Source organism: Falco punctatus, assembly GCF_963210335.1.
Source record: "Falco punctatus genome assembly, chromosome: 4".
Taxonomy (NCBI): domain Eukaryota; kingdom Metazoa; phylum Chordata; class Aves; order Falconiformes; family Falconidae; genus Falco; species Falco punctatus.
In genome coordinates, this window is record NC_137583.1 from 102,711,360 (window position 1) to 102,737,564 (window position 26,205).

At 39.8% G+C, this 26,205-nt stretch overlaps 1 protein-coding gene and 1 long non-coding RNA gene across 7 annotated transcripts in view; one reads left to right on the plus strand and one right to left on the minus strand.

Moving 5' to 3' along the window:
• Positions 1-26,205, minus strand: part of RBMS3 (RNA binding motif single stranded interacting protein 3) — a gene marked incomplete at its 3' end in the record, with an annotated part of 449,340 nt that overhangs the window by 402,452 nt on the left and 20,683 nt on the right. The gene's annotated exons all lie outside the window — the stretch shown is intronic.
• Positions 1,956-26,147, plus strand: LOC308063203. The gene is made up of 2 exons (XR_013927881.1): positions 1,956-5,746; positions 5,794-26,147. It is a non-coding gene; the product is annotated as an uncharacterized lncRNA (long non-coding RNA).

Below are 26,205 nucleotides of genomic sequence, written 5' to 3' on the forward strand. Positions count from 1 at the left end.
TCAAATAATCAAATATAAAACTAGAACAACTGGCAGTTTGCTACAAGAAAGGCTATTGTATTAGAGCCAGGTGGTGTTTTTTCATTATTGAAACACTCCCTTGGAAGCTTTTTATTGGGGGGGGGGGGGGGGGGGGGGAGCGCCAGATGCCAGTAAGCAAGGAAAGGAAAGCAAGTACAACCATCATGAATTAGCTATTTCTAAATGCAATATAGATACCCATCCTACAAGAAGACATAAAACAGTGCTATAGCCCTATTGGTTATGCTCTACGCTGGATCATAAGAAAGTCATATTACAAAAACGCTGCTTCCCAAATGCCTTAACTATTCTCTGGGTCTCAGTATGCAATACTTGCCCTGGCAAAGCATTCCTCAAGGTAATTCCTGCTGCTCAGCTATCAGTAAAAACTACTACAGCATGCCAGCGTTCCTGATGGAGCTAGGCGCAGATTTACCCTGTCCTGCCTAGGCTGCCAGAGGGCAGGTGAGGTTGGAGGTTCCCAGGGCACTGGGAAAGCCCTCTATATCAAACATGGAATTTGCAGCCACACAAGAAGCTCCACCTCATTTGAGCTTAGAAAACAGCTTCCAGTTGCTATTGTACAGTATTTTGCTCCATATTATGGCTGCTTAAGAATTAAAAATAACATGCACAGGAAAGGACAACCCTGCCACACAGAAAGCAGTTATCTTCCCAAAGTATCAGGCATTTGAGGTTTGCAAAGCAAGATGCAGCTCCTTTTTTCACCAAATTTCTGATGACTTATTTAAGAGTATTATCTGATACTCAACAATGCTGGTATGTAAAATCAGCTAGCACCTGAATGGCACTGGGCAACTAAAAGGGAGAAAATTATACATAAGGTCAAACTCTAGGGATTTCTACAACTTCTACACAGATCTGCAACATCTATTTTCATTCACAGAGTAAGCAGTGAAAACAATAATCAAGGCTGGATCTAAGTCCTTTGAATATCCCACAGGAAGGCATTTTACAATACACTGAACCCATTTAGCAGTTTGAGAACATCAGTATCATCAGCTAGCTAATAACCAAGTCAAAGTATTACCCATGCAAAGTAACATGCAGACAAATTCTGTCTCCTAAAAGTCTGGGCTGTATTGGAACACATTTTCTACATAAACAGTACTGCTGTAATCCAACAGATTTACAAGATGGATTCTTAAGAGCTTGATACCAAACAAAATTATTTTATGAATGATGCTATGTTGTGCTTTACAGTAAGTTTCTAAGGTAAAATTTTAATATAAATGTCTACAGTAAAATGGTCTAAGCATTATTTTAGCAACTTCATCTGTAAGGAATTCATCCCTACTCCAGTGTTGTAATATCTTTCACAAGTTCTTGTAGACTGAAATCGTGCTCAGCAATTATTTAAGAAATATGACTCAAGAATCTATATATAGTTTACAAACATTGCTAAAACGTTCGCCAGCAAAATATTAGTCTTTTGACCTTCCTCATAATATAGTTAGATTTCTGTTTGGTTTTTTCAGTGATGGAAAAAATACTATTTCCCTTAAGATTAGAGATAAAAGTTCAAAGGGACAGGTCCTGTCCTGGTTTAAATCAGGCAGTTCTGGGTAAATATTTCACTCAGCTGATGATCCCCCTCAAAGAAAATGACTCTTGCTTTTTATGTCATCAAACCACTTTATCCACCACGGATTTCCATTGCATCTTTCTTTTATGGAACGCAAACTCCAGCAACATCCTACATATCCCCTCCATTTCCATTTTGCCTTCCTTTACTGCAAGGTTTCATTGGCCTCTATTCCCTCCTTCTCTTCCCCTGTAGTAACTGCCAGGATTGGTTTCTTCTTCGACATGTCCTTCACATGCAAACAGTGGAATTAGCCAGGCTAGGCACTAAAATAAAAAGGATATACTTCTCTCCCCTAAACGGGGCGGGGGGGGACTACCAGATATGATGAACCAGACACTTCTGTGCTGTTTCTAATTTTAACATCTCATGTTCAAGTAATGCTGATCACAGCCTTTTCTTTCCTAATTACTGTTTTGGATGAACTAGATCATTTTTAGAGCTCATGGAAGAACACCAGAAAAGTACAAGGAGCACTGCTGAGAGCGTAACACAGGCTAGCACAGCAAAACCAATAAATACAAGACTGAAAAAAAGGAATTAAATGTATGCATCATTAAACAGTTTATTCAATGCAAGATAGTTTCAATAAATCAGGATTTTAACAAAAAAAGTCTGTCTAAAAAGTCTGTCTCTGATGATCATGTAAGTCATGTTCACATTATTTCAATCACCATACATTACCTCTTCATGTATTTAGGAAGAATTAAATATTTGTCTACTAAGAGAAAATTAAAATAGCTGACTATTTTACGAAGCTATAGTAATCCTAAAAGATATATTTCTAGTTAAAATTTGGGCCTTAGTAAGGCAACGTAAGATGACACAGACCTATACGCTTATATAAAGGTTTTTCCCTTCCCACTTGGGAAGCACCAGATACAGAGGGACAAGTCGAAAAACTTTGTATTTCCATGCAAAGAAATTAAAATAGACCCAATTTCGTTAGAAATGCATTTCCAGCTTAGAAATATTTCTCCAAGTCTCTCTGCATGCCACAATCCTTATGTAAATAAGAAAAAAAGAAAAAGTACAAACCCCAAGTGGCTACATACTAGCACCTGGAAGTAGCTTTTAGCTAAGAATAGGACCTGAGAAATCAGATCCAAAAGAATACTTCACTGGAAAAAAACTTTCAGAAATTGGTTTCTGCCCAGTTGTGGTTGTCCTGTCCTAAACCTGCATGTGTGCAGATTCATGCTGTAGACTACTGCATTTTATTCTTTCCATCACATACATGTACATACACAAGTGCATACGTAACAGCTTAATTGAATGAGTTACAGTAATTAACTTATAACAAAGCAACCACTGATGCATTTCCACAGCGCAAAACTCTACTGAAATAGATTACTTCTCAATTATCAGGCACATTTGACTTACTCTTTAAACTCCATTGTTTGGGGTTCTCCCCCACTTCCAATATCACTGGTCACTTTTTGTCCTGTAATTATTTTTCTGCTAAGATAATACAGCATTGTGAAACTTGCTGGATTGATGTCACACAAGTCACAAATTTAAAAGAATAAAAAGCAGCAATCTCTGAAGTAGATATCTAAGTCACTAAGATATCTAAGTATCTAAGAGACAAATTATTTACAGTATACTCTACCAGGATTACCCCCACAGTGCACGTGGAAGCCAGGTTAGCCAAACTGAGCATCTTCTAGATGCTCTCTGAATTAGGGGGAGCTACAGAAGTTCAGCACCACTGGTAAGAGTCACTTCCAATAATCACAGTGTAAATTAGCTATGTCTTGTTACCACCATTACCCTGTCAATTGCCAGCAGTAAGAGTAAGTGTGAATCCTGTGGCCGTATTTGTGCACAATTCCAGCAATTCTAAGCAAAATGTTCCTTATATATTAATACAGAAAATCATATCCAAGTATTCACAAGACCTTTACTGTTATTTCTCTCTCCATTGTTATCTAGAGATTGTTTGGATGTGTGCATAGTGTCAGCTGATGAACTGTGGTGTAAGAAAAACATGTATTACCTTGTAGGGTAACTTTCTCCAAAAACTGAAGAGCTGTAACTCACTTCTTGCAGTTCAGCAGATCTGATTAAAACAAGTACATGGCATTCAGCTCCTCTTTATGGCCACGCATCAAGAACCAAAGACTATGTTACCCGTTAAGTTCTGCAAAATATGTTACTCTGTGTATCTGCCTGGCTCATTCACTAACAGTTCAGGCTGACTAAAACACAGGACTACATAGCCAGGCACCACATGATCATCCACAAAGTTTAAGTACTCTTTTTGCCCTACTTCAAGAAGGCAAGTTTAAGAAGTAGGGAGGTAAATGGCAATCCAGACTGACAAAGCTTTATTTTCCCTACAATGAACCTGAGTTATTTCTAAGGGGCACTCAGTGATCATGTACTCCCATGTACTCTAGTCCTAGTCTTAACACCTTGATCCTGATTATACTTTTTTCCCTGCCTACTACCACTACAAAGGATTTTCAGGACCTGCATCATATCATGTCATTTCCTCCTTGCAGAGCCGACCTCTTCTGCATCTCAGAGTCTGGAAGCATTGGGGGAGGGGGCGTGGGGAGACAACACAAAAACAACAAAAAAAGAACACAGAGCAGCTTAACCAGAAATCATATGTCACTTAAAAAGACCAGCTGAGGAGACTAGAGATCATATCACATCAGTGACTCTGCAATTAAGATACAAAATCTGGTCCAGGAGTTCTCTCCCTCCTTCCTGGTATTTTTTCCCTCCAGTCATTCCCATACAACTGTTAAAGCTGCACATTCCTGAGAGTGAAGTGTGTGCAAGGGTAAGATGATCAGTTCAAATCCTCAGAGTTGAGCACAAGCCAGTTTAAAAATGCAGATTTCTTTTTTCGGGCTTTCCCAACATTTTGGTGTATTTCCCAAGAGGAATTTTTTAGAGACACTTTTCTCATCTGAATACATCAAGGGACAGACAAATCATAAGGAAGTAGTAAGCAACTACAGAAACACTCAGAGAAGGGAAGACAGGACCACCAGATGAGCCCACCTGAGCTCCTATGCCCCTGCTACAACCACCAAGCTGGAACAGCTACTGCTGCCCCTTTTCCTGCCAGGGCTGTGACTGGAGACATGAGTCAGGATTACAGCCCAGGTGTGCTGTACAGAAAGGGATCTTTGAACTCTACCCATGTCTGTAGCATAACAAAGTGAGACCACAACTGACGTGTCTGTGAATGAATTTCATCTGCTGAAAGCATGTTTCTCAAAGCATATAACCCTAGTTTATTTTCTTGTCTTTTCCACTTTACGAAAGCCCTAAATTTTGGGTGCCTCTGTTTTCATCCTTGGACAAAATACAGCAGCACTCCAAGACCTGGGGAGTGTTTAGGACTCAGGACATGATTACACATAAGGAATTGGTATTCCCTGACGGTGCCTGACTCACATGGTTTAAGACATACTATGTAAGAGGTAGGTATTATTACTATCATTTGTCTCTTCTGTGCCAGACAAAACACTCCGAATTGCAGCTTTCCTTGTTTACATGAAAACAAGGAAATTAGCTTTCTATCAGTGTTATCTAAGGAGTGCACAAAGGATGCCCTAGAAGACAGGCTTCCTGAGGTTGCCACCATAAAGATACTTATGGGGCAGTAACCTATGAAAATGCCTTTGAAGTGGGAAGTGTTGCTCAAGGGCATCCTCAACATGAAATGTATTACTGTACCTATCCAATTATTATTCTACCTACTAAATTTTATCTAGATAGTAATACACACATATTTAATTTCTTTAATAGTTATAAACATTGATTGTCTTACATTAATATTTATATCCATACATATAGCAAAACGTGTTACATTCCTAACTATTCTATTGTATAGCAACACATTTCCAATTCAATACACACATACATGTAATAGGATAGAAATTATTTCCTTAACATTTATAGATATTGGTTTATCAATATAAGTTATGTACTGGTATAGCTCTCTGACTGCCTAGCTTTCTTTTTAAAGGACCCTAAGGCAGACATATCATATAAAGAAACAGAGACCTGGACTTGCTTTTTTTTTTTTGGTTGAGTTTTTGGTGGTGGTGATGTTTTTGGTGTTTTGTTTGGTTTGGGTTTTTTTTTGGTTGGTAGGTCTTTTTTTTTTTTTTTTTTTAACATACAAGTACATTAAGGAACAGCATTTTAATAGTGCTAGCCAACAGGAATATTTTGTACTTAATTACACTTATGTTTTCTCAGGCAGCTCCAACACTGCAAAGTCAGAATCCTCACAAAGTGGGAAAACATCTTTTCAAATGAGAAGACAGAAATAAAGATGGAGTGACTTCCTCAAGGCCACTGACAGACAGGAGAACAGAAAGCAGGAGAGTCAGTCTTTCAACCATTTGATCTTTCCTCTCACCAAAGGCAGGCCTCCTTCTCAGCTGAAACAGGTCTATTTTGGGGACAGTTAAAAAAATAGCTGCAGCTGAAAAATCAGGTTTGTTTGGTTTTTGGTTTTTTTTTTTTTTATTTGGCTTGCTGAGTTAGGTGGAATGGGTAAGTAATAGAGAGACTCATTAACTCCTGAGCTTTTGACCACTGCTTTCAAAGCCATCATGGAATTAGCTGAAAATTGTTCTCTGGCCTGACCATATTTTCTATTGAACGACTCTCATGATGGAAGAGCCAAGATCTGTGACCTTAACTTGGCTCTAATAACGCAGAGAGCAGCCTCTCCTCTGTGGTGAACTGAGCCTTGAACAATTTCATTAAAAGGAATCATTGGAACAGATGAAATCGATGGTCTCATAATGCAATAGTCTAAATTGTTAATACAGATCCTAATTTTAAGCAGGCAAAAATGTACGTTTTCCCTGTCTTCTCCTCTACAAAATGGCACGTGTCAGGCTTTCGCAGGAGGCATAAACACACCTGTAGTATTGATAGCACAAATACAAGATTTATTCATTTCAAGAACATCAAAAATAACCAGAGTGCCAGCTCCATTTTGCCACACGCAACTGCTCAGACCTAAGCAGAAAGTAGGTGGTCTACCCTGTAAATGAGATCAAAAGATGTAAAGAAATCTGCGTGTTTGTCACCAAATGATACTTCTGCTGTGAAGCAGTTCCAGTCCACACAGAAAGATCTCAAGCACAGGTTGTGGTAAAGCATTCAGTTTGATACCAAGAACCTTATCTTATTATTTCACATGAAGAAGAATTATATAGTTAAGCAGTCTGACAGCTTTGCATGCGAAGGACAATTTCTCCAAAACAAATGCCAGCAGATTATTAAGTTACCAATACATTGCTAAGCTATAGTGACTTAATGCCACCAGACCAAAATATTTTCAGATGATTTTTAAAGGGCAGTGCCGGGAAGCTTGCAAATCTCCTGTTCACATTTTAATGAAAGGTGCAATTACTGAGCATTTACCTTGTATTTAATTAGAATGAAACATCAATAAGGCTCATTTAGCATCTCTCTAATAAGTCAGCAACTTTTTTTAAAGGTGGTAGCAAATATTAGTTTTTGATTTATACAGTTATTCTGCAGAACAGCATTGCACTTGCTGGGCTGCTACTAAATGAATGACAAACAGTGCAGTTTTGTCAGTTCTGAGGAAAAGATAACTATGTTGTGCTTCTCACACAGACAACAAATCAAAGACTAATTTTAAATCGGTATAATTTCCTTAAAAATAACAACGGAGAGGATTATCACATGCAATTATGATGGAATGCATCTGTTTTTCTGACCTAGCTGTCACTGTTTTGACTGCTTCCTAATGCATTCAAAATTACAAATAGCTGGTCTATGTCTTCTGAAATGGAAGAAAAAAAAAAGTGACTACAAGAGGGAGACAACATGAGAATACCTTTGCTGAAGACATCACATGTAATACAATTGACTCTACTTTGCCAGTCTAGTTTCAGCATAAGCCATTTCTTATGCTGCATATCTCAAGCTGCCTTCCAGCTGGTGACACAGTTACAAACCAGACACAAGGTCTAATAATAAATTTCCTTCTGGATCCACAGCCTTTTGCTGTCCGAAGCACACCTGTAGTCACAAGACTCTAGATCTAAGTTTCTACCATGATCTGCTAATCAAGGAGCAATGAATCCAGCTTCCCTGAACTAACTGTTTCATGGCTAAGAACTGCAAGAACCACCTGCAGCTTCTTCCCTAGAGACTAGAAAATGATCAGAGGGATAATATAAACTGAGGGAAAGACAACACATCTGAAGCCTTGGAAAATATCCCCAAGCAAAACTTACTCCCAGACTTGAGCTGGACCTGCATCTGTCACCAAACTACTCATTGTATAAGCCTGCCACGTAATGCTGTGGCAGCCGGGATGTACAGATACTTCTGAGAAAGACCATGGCTGGTTTGGCCAAACAGAGCTCGCAGCATGATTGACTAACATCCTACTCCAGAAAGGCCCTTACGCCAAAGGCCAATATGGGAGATGTCCCCTGAATGCCAACAGAACCATTTCTGTGCCTTTACCCTACAGCACCAGTTGCAGGTGCTGGTTGTCACTGACCAGACTCTTCAGGACCAGCCTGTTACGAGATTCTTTTGAAATAAAAGCCTTAATGCCTGGAGTAGCCATTTAACTAAGATTTTGCTATTGTAATTTTGTATTTTCACCAAGTTCAATACTTGTATATTTCAAGTTGACACCCAAGCAACAAAACAACTTAATAGAAACTTGTCTTTCTAATACCACGCAGATCAGCATCCCACCAGGTAGGAATATATGTGTGTTACAGGAAAATTTAAATATTTAACATCCTGTGTGATAAATATCTAATATTTACTCAAGCTCATAATGATTGCTTGACTAGGAGGAGGATATGAAAACTCACTACAACTATGCCATTACTTAATTAAATTTCCCTTTTTCAAAAATTCTCTTTTGCCAGCCAGCTTGCTAATGATTTCATGACCATGCTACATAAATATTATTTCCCTGATTTGCTTGTGATGCATTCAAGCAGACAGTAAAAGGGCATAAGGTTTGCCAAAAGCCTCTCTGCTCTCTCTTACAGAAACCCATGATCTGCCATAGAGTGCTCAGAAACAAGAGGAGATGGTCAAAGACATTTAGAAGGCAACCTGCACAGGTCAGGGCTTTGAAATAAAGCATAACAGAACATCTCAAGGCTTTCTGATTATATCCTGCCCCTTGCAGGTAACCTGTACATGGTCAAGACACATTTAAACAGGAACATCTTTGAAAATGAAGGACTGCAAGAGACAAAAAGAACAGCTCTTTGATTGAAGCTCCGGACAGAGCATCATGAGTTTTGAGTTCCAATTCAGGATTCTGCCAGGCAGACTTTGGGATTTGAGATGCTTCATCCAGTCTGCCTGTCACTTCCAACAGGAAGTAGTTTTACTCCTTATGCTTTTATGAGGTACTCGCCTCCAACAGAAATGGGGTTTAGGAACACACACATCCCTGGACACATTCACCAATAAAAAACACAAATCAGTAAGTCTGGAACAGATTGCAAGTATTGCTGTGCTACAGAAGAGAACAATCTGTGAGCGTGTGTGTGGTAACACTGATCCCAGCTGCCCTCAGACTCGGGTGCCAGGTCTCCATGTACTTACACAGGAATTAAAGGCTCTTCTGTCAGGTCAGTACCAGCCAAGCGCTGGAAATCCTTCTGCCTAAAGATACACCGAAACTTCTTCCGACTCACATTGGCAGGTCTAATTTTTTGGTTTTTTTTCAACCAACGCACATACACACACACTAAAAGCTTGAGTTATGTATTCTCTGATGGAACTGATGTAATGGGCTTAAAGAGGAACAAAGCCTCCAAAGGAGACTCTAGCAAAACCACACTTGTGTGTGCTTTTAGTTTGTAACAATGCTAAAATCCAGGGCAATTATTAGCTTGGGTTTTTCTCAGCGCATACACACTCTTTTCTCCCGAGAGTAATAGCTCAGTATTTCCTACCCTCACAATTAGCATGGTCTCCAAGCCTCATCGCAGGTGAAGTTAACGTGAGGAACGATAGTACAGCTCTGCCCATCTTTCTGCAGGTAGCAATTTTGTTACATCAACCTAATACACACCTGTCTGAGAAAACCGCTCTGTGTCACAGGCCATCTTGTAGCCATCAGATGATAACTTTTCAACACTGCTGATCTGAACTGCATTGAGGTAATGACAACATTGGCAGTTCTGATTTTCTCATGTTTGATGTTTTATTTAAAACCCTAACTCCTCCAAACAAATGATTATTTGGGAATGTCAGCTTTCACTTCCTAAAGCATACTTCTAGCCCTCATGTTGTACATAAAAGCCCGGGAATGGGAACCAAATGTACCTTGATGTCTCAAAAATTTGAAGTAAGATGGAAGAACACAATACGTACTCTATGTATCATTTTAGGGGATCAGACTCCTTTCCACTAAGATTTTTTTTTTCTAAAAACAACATAACCAACTAGAAAATTCACCTTGAATTTAAATGAAAAGTTTGCTTATCATTAGAATGACTCAAAAGGCAAAGGTGTACAAGGCAAACTTGAAAAAAAGTTTTGGGCTCCTTTTTTCTTTCTTTCTCTTTCTACACACACACACACACACGGCACCCTCTAGGAGAGTGCTCATTAATCCCAAGAGATGGAGGACTTCATATTGGCTCTGGCTTAGCATTCATGAGGTGCCTGCAAACCCCAGCATAAAGTGGATCTGTTAGGTGTTTGTACTTGATACTGTGCAGGGACTTGGGGATGAACTGATTGGTTGAAAAAGGTGTCCTGAGGATTTTAACACAATCTTCAGATCATGAAAATACTTTATCACAGAAGGAAAGAAGGGTATCCCATTACTTAGCCAAAAGAAGAACCAGGAAGAGCTGATTTCTGACTTGCACTTTTTCCTCATTTCACTCAAATGCTAAAGAATGAATTTATAATCCCAAGTTTCAACTTTGCAAAACACCACTCTCCAAGCATTATGCATTTTTTTAAAACTGGTTTAGTAATACACGTTCATGCACAAGCCAATGCTATAATTGCAGATTCCTTAGAACAATGAAAGACTAAACAAATACTGAATTTGTAAGGCTCTGCAGTGCTATTTAAGGACATCCCTGCATCACTGTTGAATTTCAAGCCGTACTCTCATGTTCAGATGTGGCAAGGACCTAGCTAATCTGACCCAGTGTGGCAGTTTAGTAACGCCTTGGCAAATAGTCTGAGGCCTCAGATGAAACAATACAAAGATACCACTTACTTCCACCCCATTTGCTTTAGGGTGTGACATGCTCAGACTCAATGAGGGTTAGAAAGCCCTCATCCTCCTGGCAGAGAACTGAGGAAGGCAAGGAGAACTTCTGGCTGGGCTGGATGCAAGGACAAAGTCAGTCACTGATTATTTGTGTGGCACTGGCTGAACAGGATGATTATTGGCATGCTGACAGCTCACATCCAGACACCACTTGATGATGTGAGACAAGCAACCTACAGACACACACTTCACTTAAGTCTTTGGTAAGAGATCATCCAGGAAGGAAAACATCGCCAAGAGAAACTTGAGCTTTAGTTCAGCGTCCAGAATATTCACCATCAAGGGATTTTAATACAAAAATAACTGCTGAAAGAACAGAACAGTTTGTCAGGAAAGACAGAAATCACCACAAGCAAAGAGACTAAGTCAGACCTATCAGTCAAGGGAGCATTTAGGCTTCATTCTCCTCCCCTTTACCCCAGTACAGTCCCAGTAAGGTACCTAAACTCAAAGAAATTTCACCAGAGAGGACACAGTATGTAAATGAAAAATCAAACCTGATGGGATGTTTTTGTTAGATGTGTTAAAGGAGCAAATATAGGGAGCTAACAGCTATTGTGGCACTTCACATTCTCAATCAAAAGGTGTTAAAGAAGAAAGAAAAAAAAAAAAAAAGTTGATTTTGGTCTCTCCAGCTTATGTATTATCCACAACTGCAAAAACTAAATTCAGATTTGGAGGACAAAAGGCTCCTACCCCTTCCAGTGAGTCACTATATGTACATTTTCTATACCTATTCCACTACTCATTCTGAAATAGTTTAGATTCGTTTAAGAATGCTGATTTTGTGCTGTCTGATGTTACAGACCAACGCTTCAGGAATCAGAAATGAAAAAGCAACATGACATACTGAATTAATTTTTCATTCAGCTTTTATAATCCTGTACACAAATAACATGATTTGCACACTTATGACCCACACACTACCTTGAAACTTTTCCCCAAAATGACTACATTGAAGAACGTGTTCCTTTCCAATAAAACTGCTTTTACAATGAGTCTATAGGAACAGAGTTCCCTGCACCTGTGTAGTCTCACGGTTTACACAAAACTCACAAAAGAAATTAGGAAGAAAAAAAAAAAGCCTAATCAGGAGACATAAAAGTTGTTTGATATTTGGAAGAAGAAATGATTAAAATTCTTTTCTAGGGCTATTAATATTTCACTAAACTGTGCTGTAAATCACAAGTAAGACATCTGCAACACTGATTAGACAAATTCACAACTTGCAAGAGACCAAGAGACCACAGAAGTCTTCATATATCCATGGTCAAACCTTGTTATAACTTCAGTTATGAGATATATAACCAAAACCACATGTGTCCACAACATTTCCTATCAGCACCAACCTGTGTTTTAAGGCAGCCCTCACAAAATGCTCTCAGAGAGCTGCATGACATTGCCACTGATGGTTAGAAATAAAACCTCACAGGATGAAGTACCAGCAGGAGTGAAGAGCTAAACAAAGAGCTCTACTTTAATGTAAGGAAAATCCTTTCCCACTGTTGTACAGATACAAAAAGAGTAATTGAAGGTGATGAGGGGAAGTGTTACAGGAGGCTAAAGTACCCGTCCAGCCCCCCTATTCTTATGGAGTAACCCCCATTCACATCAATAAGAATCTTTCCTAAATATTGTTCGATGGGGCTAGAGGGGGGGAACATGCATGGTCATCTCAAAAACCTTTGATAATGTTTCCCTTAAATTTTATTTAAAACACATGGCTATTTCTTCCACCCAGCAGCCAACCTAAAGTCAGTTTTTAAATACTAGTTCCATTCTCTCTTTAGTCCCACCCTTCATTAGGACAGCAGAACAGTTCCTACAGGAGAATGAAAGCCAGATGCTGACTAGTGTGCCGTGTACTAATGCATTTCTTAAACCCTAAACATAAACAGTTTCAACCTCCAGGGTATCTCTGGGCAACTGTATCTAATACACCTGTTGCACTATTACTTGTGATCAGGTGCTGGCCAGTGTGAGGAATGTCACAGCTGGACACCTCTGATATTAAAAGTCTAGCTTGTCATACTTTAACCGTGACTCTTATCTGGGCCTCAAAGACAGTGTATTACGTAAAGAGACAATGATATATTTTAGAATTGGGAAGAATTTTATAAAACCATTTCAAAACCACACGCACAATGGTGAAGTCATCATTCTCTCTCGCTCCTTCTTGAAAAAGAATACATTAGCAAAAAGACACCGAAAAAAAAAAGAAGTGGTATGAACAGGGTCAGATCCCTTTGCTTTCAGACCATGATTTCTCTATTACTGAGGGAATACATGAAGGAATAAGAGGCACTGATAAGGAAAGAACTTCCAAAAGCTGGAAAAGGGACCTCAGTAGTAACCTGCTTGGTAATCCTGCCCTTTGACCCAAAGAGCTTAGTCACACCTAATATGGAGCAGGGAGCTCTGGCAGACAAAGTTTCAAGGATGTGACAATGATGGAGAGAAACATTCCTGCTTTTTACAGGCACCCAGGCTCCCGGTTTGGGGCAGGGTGTCTGGAATCCACACTGCCTTCCGCAGCCACAATAAAGGTGTAAACAGCTTTCCTCTGATGCTCACAGCTCTCCCTCCCCTGCCCTCTCTAATAATGAGAGGTAGACAATGACCTCCTGATGAGCGAGTTTGCCAGAAGGTATCACAGAACATTTTCTTCAGCCAAATGCTGTGAATCCTACAAATTCAATAGTAATGGAAGTAACCTGATTCTATAGGAATGCCTTCAAATAGCCTACAGAAGTGAGCCGAGATTTATGGGTCTGATCCAAATTCCTTTGAAGGCAGTGGAAAGACCACAACGGGGTAAGGCAGGAATTCCGTTCCTGCTGTGGAAATGCACACAAGAGATGTCATCCTACGTTAACTGTTTTTTCTTCTGCAAGGAAGTCTCAGGAAAGGAAAATTTTGCCTTAAAACATCAGAAACAATACATATTAATGAACTTTTACATTCCACAATAGTTGATTAAAGGTTTCTTTGAAAGGTATTGATTGAAAATAACATCCAAGTTTACTTTAGCAAATCAATAGGATTTTCTTTATCTTTTTTCAATAAGAACAATCCCTTGCCTAAATTACAAGTATTTTGATACCATATCACAACTTCAATTAAATCAAATAACCACACACAGTGAAAAACTCTTGATTAGTTTATACTGGTGGGTTAAGACTGATAGTAATGGTTGTTTAATAGCAGTCAGTGAGTACCCCCATTTGATTGCTTCTTACAGACATACTCTAAATCATGCTCTCTTACTTGATTCATTGTATTTGTATCTTTATACTGTGCTTAGGAAAAGTTCATAAAATTTCCTCTTAGCTGCTTTTCTCTACGGTTTCCACCTGCCTTTTCAGTCAGGTGGACTAAAGCCCAAACAGAAATTGAAATGTGTTATGTTCAAGTTCCACTTCTAATTTGCATTAGTGATTCCCCTTCCATTCAAAAACAATTTTTTGGGTGACCTTTTTTTGCTAGCAGTACTGACAAATTTAAGACAAAATCCTGCTCCCTGCACAAGCTCAAAATAAAACGTCTCTGCTCCAAAATGTTCACAAACTTAAACAATAAAATTCAAGACAAATGGATGGAACAGCATCCACTTGTTTACATCAACATCCAGTAACAGACTGATACTGGAATGTAATGATTTTTCTTGCACACATTTCTTATTTGTAAAGCTGCATTATTCATATGCCCTGCATTTCAGAACCACTAGCTTAGCAATTCCTTGAGACCAAGAAGGATAAAGATACAGAAAAGTCTTAATTAAAAAAATAATTTATTGCAATACTAGAAGTTGTTTTCTTAATGAAAACTGGATTCTGCTGGCAGCTGTCTACATTGCAATATCTAGGTTTTAAGGCCACTGTCACTTAATTCCTTTACTTCTATAAATGCAGAAAAAGTAACACTGCATTAAGATTGATGCAACTAAACTGAACTCTTACAGTGAAATGCCATTCCTCTTTATTATCTTTCTTCTAATACTGCTTGCAAATCATACCCTGGCTGCACAACTATTTATTTTGTGTTTGCTTTCAGAAAGCTAAATAGGAAAAACACAGTTTGCCTCATAAAACCACCTTTTTTGTTAGCTTTGCTCTACTGTATGAGAAAACAGTTATAAAAGCGGAGATTTCAAAAGAAAGAAATGTAAATTTCCATGCCTGTGTTTTTGTTTACTAACAGATGAAGATGCATGTAGAAAACTGAAAATCTAGTATTTGTTCCTGGTTCTGTTCTTAGCAATGCAGGCCAGATTTTGCTGGGGCTACTTGTGTGGCATCCCACTCCACAGGCAGTTCTACAGAAACTGCTGGATTTCTATGTTTGGCTCAAATGCAACTTACCACCCAAAATGAGCACAGAGGCCCTTAGCAAATGGTTGGGTATTTGCAACCACCACATCTTTACTCAAAAAGGAATCAAGATTTTTCCAAACTGTTGCACTGGTTCTGTCCAGAAGTATGCAACTGCTGCCCAAACATCTCCTCTTCTGCACAGCTGAATGCTGCTCCCAGTGACAGCATCACCTCCCAGCACCAGCATCACACACTGGCAGTATCAACCTGGTGAATCCTTGCTCCCACCCAATCATGATACCTGCACTCTGAAATATCTCCTAAGGAAGAAGGTATTTTGTTTTGAGCTCAGCAAATTTCTGCTTTGCTTTTGTAAAGAGCTGTAGCACTTGCAGAAATGCACACACAGCTGCATATTTTAGGAATTTTAATATTCATGGTGTATCATGTTGGAATGGAAATCAGACAGTCAGTTTCCACTGAGGCTCAAACAGGAGTTAGATACCATACTCTCTTAGGATGCCACGGGGAAAGGGAATAAAACAAAACACACACAACCTAGCCTTGCATCTTTTCTGAAGTATCACTGGCAATGGGGAAGGGGAAGGAAGAGAACAGTGTCCAGGAGATGGCTGATGGGAAAGGAAGGCTTTCCTCTTCAACACATTGAGACATGAGTAAACAAGATGTCAGGTCAGCGATGACTCCTCAGTTTTTACTAGGCCTACAAACATACTGCCTTTTGAAGCTCAAGCTTTTACTCTGTTGACGATTCTTAAACTTCATGATGAGATTCAACTGTACTGGAGACTGCAACTCATAACCTTCCTCACACCTTTCAGCTGTGCCTATTCATACAGTGTCTTTGCACTGCAGACAGGATAAAGATTTAAGATCAGTTAAGGCTAAGCTAAAATTGGTATACTACTCTAGCATGGCAAGAGGCAGTTGTGCTAATGTTCTACACTACTTACCCAACATCATCAAACTCTCAAGAGGAAAACAAAGGTTTACACCAGGCACATCATCAGTACCATGCAACACAGCCACTGTTCAAACTGCAACGCCTCAAAATGTAACTTAACCTTTAAAGAGTGTTTCGAGCATACCCTTGTCACACGCAAACAGTTCACCAAATACCTAGCGCTTTCTGAGCGGCAAAACCAGAGATTAAAAACAAACACTTCAGTGTAATGCAAAATAATGTATTATTATTAGAACCCTGGAGAGAAACAGTCTTGCCAAAACTCACTTCTATGTGTATGAAAGCCTACAAATCAGAACTGATTTATAGACTTGCTCACATATTGAGAAAATAAAATGGCAAACAGAAAAATTGTTAGCTTATTTGTAACTATACCTTGGTAATAAAGAGGTTAAAGGCACACCAGAGACCATACAGACAGCTTTCATCTCTACAAATGGATAAGCTAACAAGCAATGCAAGCCTGTGTGTCTGTGCATGTGCAAATGAGAGAAACATTCTACATCTTATATAAAACCAGAATTAAAGGATATTAATTACTTGCTTACAAAACATTTAGAGAGGATACTCTATTTCTTGGTCATTTCCTACACACAGAAATACACACAGATTTCCAAGTACAGGCTGTGGAAAAACTCATAAGTCACTTTTAAAGTTATAACAACACACATAGGAAATGCAGAGGATACATTCCCAGCAACAGCAACCAGGTCACTTTCTGACTCTCACCTACTTGATCTGTTTAGCAGTGTTGTGCTTCATCTCCTCGCTCAAGGAAAGAGGATTTTAAAGTAAATAGACACTTTTTTTTTTTTCCCCTATCATGATCCTAGGGATCAAAGATCCTTTGCAAAGGGATTTTCCACCTCTTTCTCCAAGATGCATTCCTTTGAATATAAACATCCAGAATAAGACCAGTTGTATATGGCTTTCTCTCAATAAGCACCATTGCACAGAGACTTTCAGACACACCTACAGACCCGGTAGCGGATGTTCTTTTTGGTGACAAAGAAGCACAATGGGTGAATTTCTGTATCACTATCCCTGAGGCCACGTGGCCTATGCCACTCCAGGCAAATTGACTGCTCTGCCTTGAGAGCGTGAATGTTCTGCAGGACTACATTTTGAAGTTTAACAGAAGAACTTAATCTTAAATTTACTTAGGAAAAAAACGTGAATCAGTTGAGAAGACTACTACTCTGATTTCAGAGTATAATATTAGGCTCTAAAACCTATCCGATTAGAAACAGAGGCTCTAAACATGTCTATCTTGATGAAAAAAGTAGTATAATATTTATTTGTGCAGGTATTTGACCTGGAGAGCAACACATGAAGTGGCTTGACGTTTCAAAATCATATTCAATTACTCTTGCAGGAGTAAGGAAGAACAGATCTTTCTTGCTTGGACAGCATTCTCCATAAAAATGCAAGCCCTCCTGGAGGAATTCATTTAACATGGTCTTTAAACAATACATTTTGCCTAAGCCATTACTGTACGCCTACTTTTCCCTCTCTGTGAGAGCAATAATGATTTCATTCAAGTATCCATTTCAACTCTTCTGGTCCTAGATTTCATTGCAGCAGACCAGCTCTGCAAGCTCAACATGCCATATCCAGGGATTCATTATCCAGATAGGAACTTCAGCTCAAAACCAGCAGCAATAGCATAATGCTGCTCTCCACAGAGTCTGAAAAGCAGCTGAAGAGATATGGCCCAGTTTGGTGATTCATGCTTCACTCTGAATGGCGAGGTCCCAAGGTACATTAGTGGTCTTTCAAGGTGCAAAGTGGTCAACTACCAAACTGACTTAGAGTAAAAAGAAGGAAAAAAGGAAAAAAGAAGATAGATTTAGGGGTCAAGTCTTCATTCGGCTGAGTTTTCTCACTATTAGGCAATGCTGAGACAAACAATAAACTTTGTATCATCCGGGACAGGTCTACTCAGTAAATCAGCATCATCCTGGGTAAGTTCACTGCTCGCAGAAAAAGCACTGCTCTGAGATCTCAGCAAATCACCAAGTTCAGGTGGATGGATGTTCTGCGTTTTCATTCTGGACACAGATGAACAATCTCCTCTCAGCATCAGAAATGCAGACCAAACTGACCACATCAGAGTCATGCTCTGTATTCAGTCAAGGCAATACAGAAAGAACAAAGATGGTGATCATCGTAGCCTAATTATCTTCTAATGTGGAATGGGGAAGGGATAACAGGACTTAATGGGTATCTTTTTCATTCACAGAAGATTTTTTGTGCAAGAAGGGCTTTCCCAAAGGCTTCAAAAAAAACGTGTTTGTTTTGATTTTGTGGCAACAGTTCTTTTTCTTCATAGTGATCTTCATCTTCAGTTAACATTCATTGGGATGAAACTTGTTCTTGACAGCATTCATTCCCCTGTGTCTGTGGTGATCACAAATCCAGGATAATCCAGGAACTGCATGGACAGAGCTCAGACTAGGGTGAGGGGGAAGTCCAGGAAGAATTGAAAGTGAATATGCTTCTACTTCACACCTATGTTACCTTTACCTGGAAAAACATTCAAACAGTAGCAACCAAAGGCTGAAATCCGTATTCAAACTAAAGAGAATATGAAAATACACCTATCTTTGGAACTTTCCTAGATAAACGCCAGACAGAGCTTTACTCTGCTTATTCCCCATTCACACAGGGTTAGAATGATGATGCTGAAAGGGTTGCACTGCTCAAAACTAAGGTAGCTGAAAAAAACAGCTTAATTTACATACAAGCCAATCCACCAGTAACAGCAAGGGAGCACATTCACACTTCCAATTCTTGCTCATTTTCAGAGCACAGTCTTGGTGGACAAAAATTTCATTACAATAAATGCTACAGGTAGCCAGTGCCCCCAAAATTAAGATCCAGAAAACAGAGAGCTCAGCTCCACAGAAGCAAGACTTCTCACACCACCTTGGTTTCTTTCCATGGAAAACAGAATTTGTAGTCACTTTCTCCCCAAGAATAACTTACAGTTTTCCCCAAAGTTCTCAGTTGTATCACTTTACAGACCAGAAACCTCATACTACCTGCAGAACCTGCCAAGCTCCACAGCAAAGAGCTCAGTAAGGGGAGTGAAGAGGAGGGCAAGGACACTTGCTTTCATCTTCGGCATTTCTTACCTCTTTTTCCTAGATGTCTGTAAAAGCAAAAGGTGCCACAAACTCCAAGAAGCAGCAGAATTATGGTAACGATCTCCTTGTAAGACAAAAGCTGTCCTGTGATACAACTAGGAACAAGACACCAATACAGTACCACTAAGTCCAAAACTTAAGTGCCTCTAATAATTCAGAAGCATGAAGGCTGTTTTGAGCCAAACAGAAGCTCAACACAGACCATTCATTTTTACTGCTGTCTGAGGTTCCCCTTTAACTTCACTGATCAGGATGAAGCATCATTTTAGGCAGAGGACATTGACATGATGAAAAAAAGAAACACATGGCTCACAGAATACTAATTATTTATGCAAAGTGAGCTTACAAATAGGATATATGATAAGAAAGGTATCCCTTCAACCAATATTCTTTTTTTTCTTCTCCCCAAATATAGAGTAGTGCTATGGCATTAGCTGTGTTAAAACAAATGCACACTAACACTGTGTAGCAACAGCAGCCCTAATGAAGAAGATATCTGGGGGAAAAAGAAGTCGTCACTGATGGTAGGAAAGTTACTGACCATTAAAAGAATAACCAATATAAAACTAAATTGGTTCTCTATCTTATTTCTGTTGGAGAAAAAAAAATAAAATATCAAAAGTTGGATTCATTTTTCACTGGATCATTATTATGCTCCTCTGGAAATTGTCTGCAGTGACTTTCATTCCAGGAAATAATATAAATCTAGTATTAGAGCTGAACTCAGGAGTCACACACACTTTAAAACCACAAATTTAATTGGGTTCTGGGATCAAAAAAGTTATATCCGGGTTGCATTTGCCATTCTTTCAGCCTCCAATTGTCCTTTCCAAATCAGAATTGCTAATAGAAACTTTTACAAGTCTGTAATAGTAAAAACTCTCACATACAGATAATGGGCTGGATTGTGTCTGGCTCTATGAGGGTGTGCAAAGGGGAAAAGTTCACAAAGAGCCTACAATACACAATGTATTTTCTGCAGGTCCAGCCAGGATTCACAGCCTTCCAATTTATGGAGCGTAGGCCAGTGCTAGACTCTCAGAAGCACTTGAGGAAGGTTATGGCTTCTTACTCCTGTAGCAATCAACTCGCCTTGCACAAGGAAAAAGGACAGGCAGGCTGCACCTTCTCAAAAGGGGCAATAACGGCCAGTCCTTCACAGAACAACTGAAAGCTTTCCTTCTGCTCAAGCCACAATCGTCCCCAGATCTTTCAAATTGTAGTAATCTCACCCCTACTTTTAACCACCCTGAAAATTCTTATCTTTGAGTTTTCGCCAGGGATGCTCATGTTGGTTTTGAAGAGAAAGCAGATCGAAACTCAGTACTTATTACGTGCTGCTCCTGGAGAATGGTGCTCCTCAGCTCTGACTGCACCCTACAGAGCTCAAAACCACATTCCTTTCTGTGCCAAGAGGATGATAAGCTAAGCCTAGCTGTTCTCAGAGAGGATGCTAGAATGTGGAATTGGACTTGCAGTAGCTGGCTGACAACAACAGTTTTAGAAGAAACACATGTTACAGTGACAGTAGCAAGTTTAAGCTCTGGGTCATATTAGTGATACTGTATAGTACTGGTAAGATCATAGTGCCAAACTGTAGCTAGAAGACCAATAGTTTATGTAATAAATGTTCCTTCTCTACTATACTATAGGTACTTAATTTCTATTCCTTCAGAAGAAAAAAAAAATGGAGAAAGATCTCTTCATCTTTCCTATCAGAATCAGTCACCAGTCTTTCCAAAAAGACCAGGAAGTCAAATCATCGGGGGAGTTTGTTGGTGTTTGTTTTGGAAGTTTTATATTTGCAATTCAAATTATCTTCTAATACAGTACAATTTAATTTCATTTTAAATGCGTGTTATGTGCCATATAAACATCATTCTGAAACACTTGCTGAAGTTAGATCCAGTCACTTGACAAAAATACAAAGGAAAGGAATAAACATGAAGAAAAAAAAAAACAAAAAACACAAGAAAGAACACTTTAGTGGCAGGATTTTTAACATCAAGGAATCACCCAGATGGACTTGCAGGTTTTGCACCCATCTCAGCAAAAGGGTGGGAAGGAATGTAATTTACCTTGTTTCTGGAACAACACCTCAACATTTTTCTTTTCTGTTAACATGCACTGATAAATACAAGTCCAGAACAAATCCATCAGCTGCAGGGAGTGCCTGTACTTTCAACATCCTTCACCAGCAAAGAATGTTTTCCATTCTGCTCAGGAAGTGCACCCCTTTATAAACATGCGAATCAAAGCCCTCTATTCTTTAACAAAACATGTCTCAAATAAAAGCATTAAATCTTTCCTTAATCAAAGGAGCAGCAGAGGTTGAATATCTGAGCAGAATCATTCTGCTATTCAGATTTACCATTATTATTACTAGAAAAGCGAGCAGTGACATAAAATGGACTCGGCTCCTTTGAGCAAAGCACTGTGCAGAACACAGAGGACACTGGCACAAGGAGAAGGCAGTGAGTTAGTACACCCTGGGATGCTACCCCATCTCACCTGATACATGCGTGCTCCTAACCTATTAAAATTTCAAATGTAGTGTAAACCACTTCCATGGCAATGCTTCAGAATAGTTTAGTTAAACCTGCTTTAATTTCTATCCACAATGAAATTAAAGCATTCACAGCCAGCTACCAAATTTGAGCTGAGAGGCAGAACTTCCAGCAGTGCAGAGGTAAGTCTCTGAAACGGGCTGCCTTGCTTGCAACTGTGCAAACATGGCCTAAGAAAGTCCTCAGTTGTCAGCTCTGTCAGTTGAAACTGCAGCATGGATAAAGGGTGTGTGCCAGGAGAATGGGAGAGTCGAGTCAAACAGATGAAACAGCCTGTTCCAAATTGAACAGCACACTAACAGCAGAGCCCAGAAAACAATGGATTTCCTTCCAAGGCTACCTACTCTATCAAGGCATCTATCAAGCTACCAGTTTGTCTTGCCATAACTTTGCAAACAACTTCTGTGACCAACACACATCAAACACTCCTACGAGGGCTGCATTCCCGGATCAGTTTATCAGAAAAACTGTCTACACTAAGCTGTTGTGCCTACAGTTACAATACCCAACTTAGTGGACTCCAATACTTCTAACAATATTCTTCCTTCAAGTCACAAACATGGCTATGCTGGGTCAGAGCAGAAGTCCATCTAGCCCCAAATTCTGTCTTCAATGGTAACCAGGAGCAGATGCCAAGAGAAGAGCACAGGAACAGAGGAAACATACGGATACTACCCCTCAGCACCCTCCTAGCCTTCAACAACCTGAGGGTTTGGCACCTCATGGACTATCTTTCGGAGGCAATTCCTAGGTATATAGCATCCTCAGTGGATTTCTATGCAATGAAGTTATCCACCCTCATTTTGAATCAGGTGAACTTTTAGCATCCCGGTTCCCTCTGGCAAACTATGCTTTTTTCCTTAAATGGTGCTCACATCCCTAACTCTTAAGATTCAAAGTCTGGTATTCAAGCCATGCAGCTACCCATCTTTACAGCTCAAAAAAAATCTTGAAAGTTTTACCTTCACCCATCCAGTCAAAAGTTGCCCTTGCCTACAATCACCACATTCACTTAATTTCCAATTATCTCTGTCCTCCCCTTCCACCAAATATTCAGCCAGCACCATCAAGAATGATGCCAATATAGGCCACAAGAGCAAAATGGACAAGGAAGAGAATCCTCTTTGCAAAAAGAATATTGCTCATGGTAGGAAGCAAGCTGTCCACCTCTGCACCTGTTGTCTCTCTCTGTTGAGTATCTAGTGAATGAGCTAATAGGCATTGCCCTCACAACACACAGAGATGAGTACTTGCATTGCATCTGTATAACTCAAGTAGAGATATAAATTCATGCCACTTCTAAAGTAAAACCATTCATGTCATTTTCGGTAACTGTATGGTATTGCCATCACAACAGTGACAATAACATACAACTGCTATCAAGGCTACCAGTTTGTCTCCTCATAACTTTGCAAACAACTTCTGTGACCAATACACATCAAACATTCCTACAAGGGCAGGATTCCCAGATCGGTTTATCAGAACAGCTGTCTACACTAAGCTGTCGTGCCTATGGTTACAAGAATGTGCCATGGCTAATCTGGATCTGGGTGGGATTAACTCCCTACAGCTGCTGGTGCTGAGATTTCTGGCTCTATTTAATTTGGCAAAGAACTGCACAGGAAGCTGAAAAACTCAGTCACTGTAGCAAAGCTTCTGACATTTTTGTCCCTGGACCCCAGAGAACCCAAACACAACTCCTGCCAGAAATCAGTAAACTATTCAATTTACACAAACAGGCATGTAAACTCAGGTTGTAGTTTTGTTACCAATTTAGGCTGCCCAAAGTGCAAGTTTGTCCCTGCCCTCACCACCTCTCTTGGCTTGACGTTCCTGCTCCCTCCTGGATGCCAGTACTAGAGCTTGTTTGGCCATGTGCTGAACTGGCTCAGGGAGCCCAAGGACAAAGAAAAAAACAAAAGGAAAAAAAAAAAAAACCAAAATCACAAAAAAAACCCACCAGAATGCCTTAGCTTTCAGCCAGATCTGCTCCCTAGCCCGATTCACCTAGTAGCCACATGAAAGCAAATGCCAGCACCATGGAAGGAGTAGCTGCCAGCAAGCGCAGAATTACCTCTAGCACTAGGACTGAATTAAATAACCATGAGACAGCAGTGTGATATGACTGCGCTTGCTTTCTACAGAGCTCAGTGATATTGCAGCAAAGGAAGGGAACAGGTCTGTCTGCAGTACTGCGTAGATCATGATCCTGCCACGACTCTGGCCAGCCACTTCTTAAGATGATTTAAATATCTATAAACATTGCCTGTTCAAGATTAAACAAATTAGCTGGTCTGACAGTGCACATTTACTAATTACTTCACGAACCTTTGGATAGTTTATCTAAGCCATTAAGCCTGCCTCAGCTTTCTTAATAGAGAACACACTTCACTAACGGTGTGCTGTCCAGATTTCACAACCTGCCATCTTCATCCCTGCCAGGTGGAGAAAAGGACTACCTGGCACCCCTTGGTCGCAGCCTCTGGAGAAATACCAAAGTCTATGTGAACCTAAGACACAGAGTAACCTATTCTCCACACGACCTGATCTTTCCATATGAACATTAAAAAGGACTACCAGGGAGGGATGGCAGGCTTGCACTGACCATGCCTGTTCTGTGTCAGGGAAGCTTAGGTTGCTGAGAATGCCTACCTAGTGCATATCTGCAGCCAATTAGTGGCAAAAGGCACCTCCTGTGGAGCCTGTCAAAGCCACCCTATCCCTCACAGTGTTGCTGCACAGAGATCTGAAGCTCTCTTTTCCTCCTAGAGGGAGGCAGGGATTCCCCACACCATACAACGCAGTAAAAGATCAAATCCAGAAATCAAACTCAGATATCTCACTCATGAGATCACTAAGGCTGGCAGAAACGTCGATTTTAATCAAAATCAAATAAGAAGTGAGCCAGTGAACCTTCAGAGAGCTGCCACAAGCAGAATGTGCACAGCTTTGCTTTAAAAGACAACAACAGAAATCTCATAGCCACATCTGTACTAAAATGCATTTGACACTGGCCATGTTAGCCATCCCACTTGACTTACTCCCACTGGCACATGGCTACAAACGGTCTCCCCTAATACAGCAATGCCTAAGAGGATTTGCCCCAAGGAGAGAGCTGACGAGATTGCACCAACCTTCCCCCAAGGGTTTTTCCCAATGGAACAAGGCTTTAATGTGCAGCTAGTGCTCTGCAGTACTTTTTCCATTAGAGGCTGCAGTGAAAAGCAATGCTAAATCTATGCATCTTTATGCAACCAAGACCAAGTACACCTGCTCAGTCCTGCAGACAGAAGGAATCTTGTCCTTTTTCCACTGGTGTAGTCATTCCTATCACCAGGATCTTAACCAGCAGGGGGTCAAATCTATAGACCTGTATATTTTCAAAGATTCAGTGCCACTAGTATGCTTCCATTTACAGCTTTGATTTCTCAGGCAACTTCCTCACCAGGAAGCTTAACAAAGGAGTGCCTGAGATACGGCCAGAAATGTTTCCCCCCACATCCCCTTCAAACCTTCCATGATAAGAGTCATACATAATGCCTAGTATTAACTAAATACTTTTTAGAACTGAAATCAGAGGCAATCTGTAAGGTACCACAAGTGAAGGCATTGAAGTAGATTTTAGAAGTAAACAGAGGTTTAAGAGTCTTCAGGTGACAAAGAAAGAGCCGCAATATCCACAGTTAAATACTGCAACACACTTTTTTAGGCCTGTCAAGCAGAATTTTTTCTCCTTTGCCCCCTCCTTTTCATTTAAAGCATCCTTCTGCACATAAAACAATTTTCTAACTCCTTTGCAGCCAATGGATTTCACTAAGCAAAAATAACTAAAAGAGTAGAAGAAGAAAGTATAAAAAAAACCACAAGAAGATGTAGTAGCAACTCAGATCCACCTTCAAAACTGGCCTTTTCATTTTAGTTAATGAGTTTCATCCTTGTTATAGAAACAGGGACAGTTATGTTCTCCAGTCTTTAAGCAGGGTGGCTGAAAATCATTAGCAACACCTGCATCTGCAAATCATTTTGTAATGCTCTGAATGAAAGATGATAATAAATTGCACTGACATTCATGGAACATTTACAATTTCATCATTCAAGAGAACACAGGGATTCTGAAGAAGCATGACAGAAAATCTTATATGATAGGAAATAATATGGGTAGTTTGCATTTATATAGCTCCCACCACTTGAGAAAATATATATATATATATATATATATATAAAAGAGCGCCATCAACTGTATCTCTGAATATATTTCGTAAGATTCTA